At 47.2% G+C, this 12754-nt stretch overlaps 1 protein-coding gene across 8 annotated transcripts in view; it reads left to right on the top strand.

Annotated features, from left to right (window-relative positions):
• LOC114853799 (transcription factor Sox-2-like) overlaps nucleotides 1–12754 on the top strand; it is a 191967-nt gene that overhangs the window by 124204 nt on the left and 55009 nt on the right. The gene's annotated exons all lie outside the window — the stretch shown is intronic.

Raw genomic sequence — 12754 nt, 5'->3', positions numbered from 1 at the left:
TTGTCACCCGTTTCCTTTCCGCTCAACGTATTTGCTGTAAATCCACCACGGGTTTCTGATATAACATGGTGCATTTAATCCAACAATAAAGTTTATGGTATCTTGTGCTCCCGCCTCTCAGCCTGTGCATACGTGGTTAACCACGTTTCTATTTCTAGTTCCTGCCGAAGGGCCCCGTCAGACACAGTTTGTTTCCTGTTTCCTAAAAGGGGGGAGAGTTTTTCACCAAAATGCTCAACATCCCGCCCCAGGTTAAAGACCTGCTGTTTCTCCTCTTCTATAAGCACCAAATAAAAAATAAATAGAACGGAAACGACCAGGCTGCGCTTGATCCTAATTGTGCGTGATCTATTTATTTGCAAATTAATTTCAGTACATAATTATCTGCGTTCTTGGAATCTGGGCCTGCTTTTAGAGCACGCTAGATGCAGGAGGATCACTAGTCAGCGCCAAGGCTTGTTTGTGCGTGTGTGTTTTTTTTAATAATGAGCATAAATCCAAGTTATAGCCTGAGTTCACTTCCTGTAATTTAATGTAACCGGCGGGGGAATTTATGATGTCCCGGTTGGATTTTATTAAAGACTCTTGACTGTAACAGCTGTATTCTGATATTTACGAGCATTTACGCGGGCCTAACTCAGGTCATGAATGCTTTAGCGTTTCCTCTTGTTTGGTCTCTCTAATAAGTTTTGTGGATTTTTCTCCCTTTTTGACGCGTTCTTGCTGGTTCCCTTTTCTCCTTTAAATAAATCCCAGAGTTGTCTTATCAGCCTAAATGGTCCAATTAGGCCTAATTGAAGGTGAGCCCCTCTTGAAAGGAGTCAGGCGAGCGGGACGGGCCTGGTTGCGTTTTCTCTCTCTTGTGTAAGAGCTGCAGAGTGTCGAGTGTGGGTTCAATCTCATTTAATGTTAATCAACCGGTCCCCGCAGTTTCCCCGTTACCGCCCGGTTTCTCACTGTTAAGCTCTCCGGTACTCTCGTGCAAACCACCACCACCTCCGTTCTCCACACACGCACACAGAAGCGGTTTCCAAACATGCGACCTCTCTGCCACCAGGCCGCTATACTAGTCCTTATGATGAGGCTAACGCTCGCTGTGAAGTTAACTAAACGGTTTTAAATCTGGTTGAGCGTGTGTGTGTGTGTGGTGTGTGTTGTGTGTGTGTGTTTTTGTGTTGTGCGCGCGCGCGCGCAGCAGTGAGGTAGATTAGGCCAGTTTGTGTCTTGCCGGGCTGGTCCCGTGGGACTGAGCTCCACATTAACCGGCAATGAATATTTGAAGATGCCCCTGTATTTATTTCGTCCACTCATCCCTCCCTCCCTCGCTCCTCTCCTCTCCCCGCCTCCCTCGTTCTCTCCCTCTCAAGAGGTCAAAGGATCGTTGGTTGCCCTATTAATTATTGATTCGAGCACTTAATTGGATGTAATAGCCGAGAACACTGATGATAAAACATAATTGTTTTCTCAAGGTCGGACGTGTATAGGAGCCTTAAACCTATTTTGCCGGTTTAAAACCGGATCACCAGGCCCGAGGCCCCGCGAAATTAGGAATTTTTTTTTCCCGGCTGAGCGTTGACTTGCATGTGGGGTGGAAAAGCTTCATGAATTGGCAGACATGCTCCGGTAATTTTAAGGATCAACTGATTTCATGCTGTGATCAAAAAAGGCTGCAGCTTTATTTGTAACGACCTGTAAAGGTGTAATGTTGACGCTATCGGGCCCAGGCTGCTTTTAACCTGAAAACAAACCAGGGCTCGTGAAACATACGCACATGTCACCTTCTGGTTTTTATTACTTGAAAAAAAATGATTAGAAGACGAGAAACCTTATTATATCCCGTGTTTTACCTTTGCTCATATCTTGCTCCTAATGCCCTAAAATAGAGATAGGCTTTGTTAATTGGCTTCTGCGGAGCGCTGACACTAGGACACGTCATTGTTCCTCTGAAAACCCTGATACAAATCGTTTTATCTCGGTGGAAATATTAGCCCTCTTTCATCGACCCTGCTCTTGTCCAAAATGTGATCTATCTCGGAGGCGGCCCAGTTCAAACCTTAAATAAAGGCGCCGCAATGTACTCAGAGTGTCCAGAACGGTTCGCTTAGTTTTGTGGTGAGGCTAGAACGCGCGGACCCACCCGTGACGCTTGGGGGGGGGGGGGGGGGGGGGGTCCCGCTAAATGCCTCTGATTTGGAATTTTCATCCTAAAGACTAATGCCCGTGGAACACACACAGGTGTGTTCGTGTGACGTAAGTGAGGAGGAGGCCACGGTGACGGCGCTTCCCCCGTCCTTTCATCCACCCAGCAGCGCCGCAGCCTAACCACCGACCCCGCCCCGATTCACCCCCTGCCTCTGTGCTGTCGCAGCTCGGGATGTTGGGACTGCAAACGGTGTGAGCGCGCGTCTCCCTCTTTTTTCGCCCCCGGTAAAAAAATAATCTCCCTGATGTTATCTAACCTGGCGTGTGGATACGGAGTGCAGGCCTCGAGCTTTCAAGTGGCCTTTATCATAAAGTTTATGTGTTTTTGCTGGCAGGTGGCTAAAATGACGAAATGGTATCAAGTTTGGGCTATTAAAAGAAAATGCCGTTTATTTTTAAGGCTTCGGCGGGTCGTGACCCTTTCTTGGGCGGGAGGTGTGTCCCCAGGAGGTCACTATTAAACGGCCTCAACAGGGGAAGATGCTGCTAGTTCCCGCGCGACCGCGGGGCTTGCTGGTGCTTCGCACGCCCGATTCCCAATGCGGCGTTTTGTTTGACATTATATGGGTTTTTCAATTAGGCCAGATGCCCCTCCCCGCCGCGCACGCCTCACAACCTCCAATTCGCGCACAGGCACAAACAAAACGGGCTTAGTGGCCTATATCCCCAAGAGCCACTTTCTTTTCACCACTTTGCAGATACTAAGGAGGAGGGGGCATGACGTCACCCAACCCGAAGTGGTCCACTTGTCCTTATGCGTTTCCTGCTTAGTGTACTTCCTATGTTGTCTTTATAACATAAGGTAACTGCATTTTTTAGAACATAACTAACCGTCATGTATTGAATAGACTTTAAATATGAATCTAATAAAATTTACAAACCAAAATTATATGTTACTACTTCTTTTTATTTTCTTTAATAGAAATTATTTATGGTTCTCTTTGTAAAATAGAAAACAAATCGGTATTTTACAGCCACTATAACAAAATACTCCACTAGTCTAAACTGTATATTTGTCCTTGTGTGCGTACTTGTAATAAATCCGTGGTTGTTTCTTTGGCCATCTAGTGCAGACAGCTCTGTGTGGAAGATGCGGGCGCTCCTGTGCCACAGGACGCAGATCCGATAAAACCCCTAGGCGGAAAAGTTCCTCCCGGTCTGTCTGGAAACTCCGCGTCTCTATCCCGCCGCTCATAACCCCTGACACGCGGTTTCAATAGCACGCCCGCGGAGAGTGTGCTGTGCGTGCGTGCGTGCGTGTGCGCCATTGATATAGAGGGACTGAAGCAGCCAGTATCCTGCTGATCTAGCGCATTGCAGGGAAGGGAAACGGGCGTGTGTGAGGAAGGGTCCTCCTCTGCGCTTCTCCAGCTCACACACTCGCCTCCCATTGAAGGGAACCAACACTGAAACGGACCAGCTGCCTCGAGTCTCTCTCGCGCGCTCTCAGGCTTCATTCTCCGGGTTCGAGCCTCTGCACAGCCAGGCTCACCACCAACACGCTCCGATCCTCCCCCTTTCCTCCCCCACCCCTACGCGCCCCCCACGCCGAGTGTCACCAGAGCGGAGGACGGGGAAACGTCCAGGGAACGTGTGACCGCACGTCACCAGCAGCTTTGATCGCCATTTATCAACTCTGTCTCACTGATGCTACACTTTTAGAGTGGCATCATAAAGAAACGCCCATTTGACATGCAGACCAACACGTCCAAATGCGGATAATTTTTAATTGCTTCTAGCTGGCGCATCTGAACTATGCAATTTCTACCTAGCTCAGATATTAAATCCTCCTAAGTCAGACATTAAACGTTAAAATTACCATGATGTGTACTGTGATAGACTAATCCACTTTTACTAACTAGCCTTGTTCACTCTGAGCCGTCACTACTAACTATCCTTCTGAGGACCTGGATATTTTGTGTTTGCGCCACTGTAGCAGCTTAAAAAGGCTGGTATCTTTCTTCTGCCTCGAAATCAACCAGCGTTTGTTTCTTGATCTAAAATTTAACATCATCAGGGCCAAGACTCGCATGCGTTTTTATGAGGCCCGACAGAGAACCACATCGTTTAAGTAATATTTATCCAATATTAGTTGTTGTTTTCATTAGACTAAATTGCATCTTCCCTGTGGCGTTAATTTTGAACATGTATTTTAAAAAAAACACATTCAAATAACGTTTCTTTTTGCTTGTTGACGGTTGGTGATCTCTGTCCCATGACCTTGTATTTTATCTCAGCGTTTTATACCTATTAATATATTTTGTTTGAAATTTTTCATTAGTTCTGTTCACTATAGAGTCCATTTTTTTCTTATTCAAAGACTGAAAATGCAAGCGTCATTATGCACATTGTCTTATTACTAATTCGAGTTAATACAGCCATATGACTGTATACTACGCGCTAATTGGCCTTTTTTTCCTACACAACAATACTGGCGATCAGTCATCTCTTTATATTAATACCGTCAACGCTGGCTAGGCCGGCCCTCTCTCCGCCTGCTGCTGCTGCTGAGGAGGACAAGCAGCGTCTCAGGAACAACCCCGCGCTCATTGAAAATAACAATAAATGCGCATTAACGGCAACCTGATTCTCTCTAAACCTATGTTCGGTAAAAGCTCATTATTCCTATTATGAACCGCGCGCGCGCCTTTCGTCGCATCGCCTCTGCTCCTCCTGCAGCAACAGTGACCCCGCACGGGACGGCCCGTCGCGTCCCGCGGCTGCGGGTGGAAGTGGCGCTGCAGGGTCTTTTGTTGCCGGAACTTGAAGCAGTGTTACAGATGTCCCTGCTCCGGGTCCGGGCGGGGGGGGGGGGGGCAAAGGCGAGGGGCGGAGAGGATAAACCGTCATTTGGAGTCTGGACAGAAAACGTAAAGAACTGAAGGGAAATCGCGCTCATATAAAATAGAAACACGCACATTCCTACTTTTTATCTCCATATTTACACGGTCTGATTCTGGCAACACGTATTCGCCGTCAGGTGAACGACAAGGAGCGGCCTGCCGTCCTCGCTGCCACCCTGACCGGCTCCAGAGGCCTGGCAGACCCGGAAGGGGGAGGTGGGGGAGCGGGGGTGATGGGTGTGACGATCCACCAAATTCAACTTTTTACAGATTTCGACTGCGTGTCGCGCTGGCTTTCTTCGGCGTCCGTCACTTGTTGAACCAGGGCGGGTTTTTAAAAGCAGCTCTCCCTCATAATCAGCGTTTGCATAAATGATGCTGTATTTTCGTCCGCGCTGCACAAACCGCAGCATGTTAGAAAAATCCCAAAAGAGGCTTCAGTTTTTAATTTATTACTCGGAAATCCTGTTGATTTTAGCCGAATATAAACAGAGGTTAAAAATCGAACTCAATCGTCCCATGCATTGGTTTAAATTCGTTTACTCGCATTGGGACAGAGTTGTTTTGTAAATATAATCTGACTGCTTGCCTAGTTTGAAGCTGGATGCTGCTTGTAGACGTTTCACAAGATTCCTTCATAGAGAAGGCTGTTGAGCTTATGGACTGAATCCTCATCACAAGCCACAGCACAGAACCCTCACCCCCTCCTCACCCACCGACCTACCCTCGTCCCGTGCTCCATTTTTCCCAGCATAGACCCTAACCTCTTTCACTCGTCCCCCCCTCTCTCGCTCCCTCTCGCTCTACCCCTCTCTCTCGCCACGGACTCCTGCATACAAAGCACAAGTCCATTGTTGGTCCGGGGCCTCCCCCTCTCCGCCCCTCCTCCCCTCGCCTGGGCCCACGACCCAACTGTGTGACCAACCAACTCCACTGGCACAACTTAAAAGGAGGGGGGGGGTGTCCATTGTTAGAATATGACACATCTAGAACTTCAGGAAAAAGTGGTTTAAACTGGCTGAAATGTGTTTGGGCTTCATTTAGCGAGAGTCGGTCATAGGCCAAACACTGGTTAGTAACAGGGCTGGTGTTTTACAACAAAATACGCAGGAACATCCTCAAATCCCAAACATTCATATTTTTTTAAATTTACTGCATATTTTTCAGCAGTGGGCCAATCTATGCATGTAAACCATTAACCAGCGTGCCGCTTGTATTTAATTCAGCACTTCCATGAACACTGGGAACATTAATACACCATAAAGACCAGTTGAAGTGTGTTGGTGGCCGTCATATGGAGTTTACTAATGCGGTTGGTTTCTCCAGACAAGGTGTTAGTGTGTTTTAAGAGTCCCGGGCTTGTGGTTACAAATATGCGTGGAAAGACAGTGCAGTTGTGTGGAGCTTTGTCAGACATCGACATGGCAGACACACACCAGCCGCACAAACTGCAAGCAGCTTCAGGCTCACCTTCAGACGCCACGCGACCCGCCTTCGCTTCTCCTCCTCCCACTAAAGCCACAGAACCGCTGCTGGCGTCGGTTCTCCGCGTGCCGTGCTACACTGTGATGCGCGCACACAACGTCTGATGGGAGCGACCCCTCACCGCAGCGAACAAATCGCAGTTGACACTCAAACATCAGCCACGTGAACGTCCGTATCGGTTTCACTGCTAAATTATTCACCTGAGCCACGGACCCCTCTGCTGCGTTACTTACACGCTAATGAAGGCCTTCTAACGTGAGCAGCAGTGAGAGTCGAGAAACAATCAGAGCTCATGACCCGGATACTACTGCTTTCATTCATATCCTTCCAGATGATTATTGTTATAAATAACACTGGTCTGTGGCTCGTAGAGTCTGCTGGCTTTGGCCTCAGGTGGGTTGTGGAGTAATGTGTAATTTGCAGTTTCAGGATTTTCTTTCTTCTCTTTTCTTCCGCTTCTTGCTTTTGTTTAAAACATTCTTTTTTGCTCCAAACAACAAAATCGAGCGTGGATCCTTTCGTCCTCACTCTCTGCCATTTGTTCAGCTCCTTCTGGACGAAGAAGCATTTTCTTTTTGATGCTAAAAAACACCCTCTCAGCCGCTTGACGCGTGTAGATTTCGATTGATTGATCAGTCACTCTGGGCCTCTTCTGGACTGGTGACTCTGAGGTCTCCCTCTCTCGTATCTCTGACAGAAGCTGTTGTTTGAATGGAAGAGTGGCTCTTTCGTGTGGGTGTCCCCTCGGGGCAACTGGGAGAGAATAATCAACAGGACAGTTACAGACGGACAGACAGATCACCAGACATGAGTTGTTCCCTTTCCTGACTCAGGCCTGAGGCCCATTTGAGGAATTTCATGGATATTTAGTCATGAATGACCCACGAAGGATGACTTCACTTTTCTACATGAGGATAGTTTAATTCTAAAACTCGTGGATCATATCACAGCCAGTTCCCTGTGCCAAACCGATGTTCAAACTCTGATTTAGAGAGAAGTGGAGTTTTTTACTGTTACACTGACCACCCCCAACTAAAAGACGTTACCGTCCAAACACACTGAAACTTAGAATAAAGCAGACAAAAGGCTGAAAAACGTCAACGTTACAAGTGTCCGTGATGAATGTTTAAGAACTGATCCACCGCAAATCTTGCTGCAAGAACCTGATGCCTCCTGATGAACTTCATCTACTGCCTGAACGATTCACCTGCCTTGTTTGCAGCACGTGTGTGAAGCCCACAGGCGCTCACTCATTGTGTGTAGACCTCCATCACCATAAACCTGCTCCAATACCATGGGAGTGATCTGTGACTGGCCTGTCTCCTACTCAATATGTCAGTGTTGGTGCTTATAAGGTGGGACTGAATCATGACCAAATATTCATCTTTCCCCAACATCGAAAAACCTATTAATGAAACGCTGTATCATTTTTGCTTTGAAGGAAGCGTCTATAAATTTGGATTCTTTATCACAGAAGCGTGGCACTGGAGCCAATGTTGGCATCATCCAGTGTCCCTCCTGATGTGCCTTCACCTACGTTGAGTCGGCACCGTAGCTGTGTCCGACCGGTCCATCAGTAACGAAGTGCCCGAATATGCACAGGGGAGGAGGATGAGCCAATGCCACGATCACCGATCTTTCCTCACTGAGGCTAATCTGTAGTAGTGCCCTCACAGTTTTTCTTCTGATCACCTGTATGTGTGGTGGTGTGTGTGGGGGGGGGGGGGGGGGCATGCATATGGCAAATATCGGGCAGAGAGAGGGAGAACGGGTCGCCTGGGGTTTGGGTTGGGCAGTCGTTGCTGCAGCATTTGATTGTAAAATAAGAGAGGAGTCGTTTCACACGCCGATCAAGTGACTCGGGAAACAAGCGAGCCCATTTGAATCAGGTGGCTTCTCCCCTATCTGAGAGATCAGAGCCCTGTCACCCCCGCAACCCGCCTCCTCCCGCTGTGCTTTCTCGTATGGTGTGTCAGGGACCCCGCACACACGAGTGAAAATTACATTCCTCCCTGCTGGCTATAAGAGCAGGCGGAGTGGCCTGTGATGGAATTTCACTGTCTAACTTGGGAAGAAGAATAGGAGACCGTAGGAGGACAGAGGAGAGGAGATCAGATGACATGAGGACAAGGATAGGAGACCAGAGACAGAGGAGAGAAGGACCGAGAGAGGAGACCAAGGACATGAAGGACACTAGCCAGGAGGAACAGAGGAGATGAGAGCAGATGTACATGAAGGACAGATGGACAGGAAGGACATAGGAGAGGAAGCAGAGGACAGGAAGGACAGAGGAGAGGACTGACGAGGAGAGGAGACCAGAGAATGAGGACAGAGCGAGGAGGACAGAGGAGAACCAGATACAGGAGGACAGAGGCGATGAGACAGAGGACATGAATGACATAGGACAGTAAGTACAGATGCAGAGGAGACCAAGGACAGGATTGACAGAGGACAGGAAAGGAACAGAGAGAGGAAGGCAGCGTAGAGTAAGGACCGAGGATAGGAGACAAGGACAGAGGACAGAGACAGCAAGGACTAGAGGAGAGGAGACCATAGGACAGGCGGGAGACAGAGCGACTGAGGACAGAGACAGGAAGCCATGGGGCGAGACCATAGGACGGAGTGGACAGAGGCGATGAGTACATAGGACAGGAAGGCCAGTGGGGAGGAGAGGAAGGACAGAACAACAGAGGAGAGAAATCCGCACTTGTGTTCAATCAACCATCCACCTTTGTCATGGGCTGTTTTTGTTTGTCTCATGGACTAGAACACACAACATGTTAATGTCCCTTGTAATCATGCATTATTCACTCCTGGACAAAGTTGTTCGCATAATGTATAATAATACAAATATTTATGCTTTCATCAATTTCATGGCTTAACTTGTTTTTAATGAACTGCCTCGGATAATATTGCTTAAACAAAAACTGTTGTTTGGCCGGAGAAATAAATCATTTTAGTTCTTCATATATAATTTTAACTAATTCATCCTCCCTCTCTTTTTTTAACCTGGTCGTCACAATAAAGCCTGCTAAAATGCCAACACGCGGCCCGTTTCATCACATCCGCTGCTTCCTTGACCAACGAGCCCCGAGGAAGAGATGATGCCGACAGCTGCTGCCTGTTCATATTGAGTAAATGAACAGCCATGGATCATTTACCTATTTATCTCGCGACCTGAGCCCATCGGCCTGAGGAAGGGTTGAGGAGCGCTGGCTGCGCCTCGTCCGTTCACCAGCTGCTGCGCCATCGTGAATCATCGCGCCTCCCACTGTTGACCCCACAGGACACAGCACAAGTCGGATTACAGTGATGCTGACCCTCCTTTAAATCGCTTAGCAGAAAAGCCGTCACGTTTAGACCTGCAATGTAAAAAAGATTGTTACACCCATGTTACCTGTAGATTCAAATGCAGCCACGTTTACTTTTATTTAAAAATACTCACCCATAAGCACCAAACATTAAGTGAAGACTCCAGTTAAAACTGAGATGACCTGGTTTGACACAAGGCAGATAGTACCATAACTTATTCTAGTTTCAGGAAAGCCTGACTCACCGAGCCAAGAATTGCTCAGAGGAATGTGTGATTTCCACTAAAGCAATGTTCTCTGTTGGAATATTAGGGACGCAGATGTGTCACAGAGAATCATGATACACAGGGAGCTAATGGAAAGGTTCAGAGGAATAGGACTGACAGTAGCAAGTGCAGCCCCGAGCTGAAAGAGACACTGCTGTCGTGTCATTGCTTTGGATGATGGTTCAGTCTCTTAAGGGATCACAAGAATAATTAACTCATTACTTCCTTAACTCTGATGCTTACAGTTTTCAGGAAAGTGTGAAGAACTGGGGACATAACAAAGCAACATCACCAAATATGCTTCTGGCCATGTTGAGAAGGAAAAAACAGAACTGTAACCGAAACCATCAAATGGGACGGGAAGGATCTGTTTCTGATCATAGAGAGATCAACGCAAAGAGTTATTGATTCTGCTCCATAACAGTTTATTTCACCCGGACAAATGTTAGCCGAAACACGCCTTATGTAACGGCGCCGTTAGAGGGTGAGAGACCCGCATATTAAAAGTTACACTCATAAACTTCGTGACTCCTTTGACTGTGATGAGAAGACGCTTCTGAAAAGAAAACTCTGGGGAAATTTGATTTGAATATCTGCGCTGAATTGTTGGCGTCAGTTTTCACGTTAATGAGGTGAGCGTTCTAATGGAGTCTAGTTCATCCCTCGCGCTGAGGACGTTTCATTCTGTTTAAAACGAATTAGTTTGAACGTTTTCCCATAAAAGGAAACGATCCACCGGACCTACAGAGATGACTACCACAAAGGACAGACCGCAGCTGAACAAGCCCAGGAAATGAAGCTACAGGAGAGTACACAATAAACAGACTGGACCCCACCGAAACCAGCCCCCCCAACCTGGACCTTAGGGCCGGCCTGACTGGGCCGAAGCAGAACCCACCGAGCCTGTGGTCCTTGGGAATGAGCCAATGTGAGCTGCTGATAGGGATAAGAGGAGCCAGACCTTCGTGTCGTGGCCCGTGACCGTTGCCCCAGACCAAGCTGGACATATTGATTTTTAAGTCTCTTCTGTCCACGTCTCTGTGAACTGCTCTTCCCTGGAGTCAAAGACGTACAGACGCACATGACTCACCATATGCTGACGACGCTGACGACGCTAACGACGCTGACGACGCTAACTCCCTGACGGCGCTAAACGACGCTGGACGACGCTGATGACGCTGACAACGCTAAGCGACTCTCGACCGCGCTCGGGTCCCCTCGTGACCCTCACACACATCAGGCAGCATCCCTGCTGTGCCGGGTTGAAGGGCCCTCTGGCCCGCGTCTTCTAACGACCAACGGATCTGTAGCAGCGCGGAGAGCGCCCTACATGAACTGTTTAACCCATAGTAAACGCCAGAAAAAAAAAAAAAAAAAAAAAAAAAAAAAAAAAAAAAAAAAAAAAAAAAAAAAAAAAAAAAAAAAAAAAAAAAACAAAAAAAAAAAAAAAAAAAAAAAAAAAAAAAAACAAAAAGAAAAAAAAAAAAAAAAAAAAAAAAAAGAAAAAAAAAAAAAAAAAAAAAAAAAAAAAAAAGAAAAAAAAAAAAAAAAAAAAAAAAAAAAAAAAAAAAACAAAAAAAAAAAAAAAAAGAAAAAAAAAAAACAATTCTGTAATGAGTGTTTACAGCTCTGAAGAATCAGCTTCATGCGATGCGGCAAGCAGCAGAACACAGGCACGGAACGTTCGCTCGAGCTCAGGCAATTCCTGTTCACAGAACACAGGAGTGTTTTTCTATCTAAGAGTCCACTTATAATGCAGCTATAAATTAAGACTTATCTGAAATCTGTGTCTTCGTTCAAGAGGAACAGTTTTCGTAAAATATTTGCTTCTACATCTGAGACTGACATTACAGACCTGGTGTCTTCCCCGGCCTACTTTAAAGAAAGCATTTTTTTTTCAATTTTTTCTTCTAAATAGCAAAATGCTCTGGTTGTCTTGATGAAGAGTTGAAACTTGCAGCGTTGTAGGTTTCGCTGCTGTTGGTAGAAACTGTAAACAACGCACCACAGCAGCTCGCCTGGAGATGATGGGTTACTATCACAGTTCCCCACTTTATGTAAGCACAAATATGTCCGTAACAATCAGAAGATCCAACGCGCTAAACTGCCTCCGCGTGGCGGCGTGTGAGGGAGTGGGGCGACTGGGAGCATGGCCCTAATAATGGCTAAATAAAACCCAGACGGTGAATAAATCTCCAGTACACTGACTACTCATGACAACACAGAGATGCAAACAGCAGCACCTCTCGTTGCTGCCTGCGCCCTCCCTCTTCCGCCCCCCTCGTATCTCCCCCTCTGCCTCCCTCTGTCCACAAACCGTCTCCTCTCAACCCTCTCCTCTTTTCTTTCCTTTCTCACTCCTCCTCTCCTTCTCCTCCTCCTCGTCTCGTCTCAGTAATTAGGTAAGGCTTGAGAGCTCTGTCGTCGTGGGAAGCCAAAGCTTCAGTTTTTGAAGTTTGAGCGAGTCAGTTTGCGGGTCCAAGTGACCCCCCGCCTCCCCTCGTACTACAGGACCTGAGGGAGAAAGGGTGTTTAGGGGACCCCGTATGTCTAGGGCCCTTACCTAGGGGGTGAGGAGGGGTACTGGATTTTGTTGTGCAGGGCAGGGGCCACTTCCAAAGCCCTGCTCTAAAACAGCCTGGACTCA

Source organism: Betta splendens, chromosome 4 (genome assembly GCF_900634795.4).
Source record: "Betta splendens chromosome 4, fBetSpl5.4, whole genome shotgun sequence".
NCBI lineage: Eukaryota > Metazoa > Chordata > Actinopteri > Anabantiformes > Osphronemidae > Betta > Betta splendens.
Note: the sequence above shows the minus strand (reverse complement) of the source record. Positions and strands in the feature narration are given on the sequence as shown.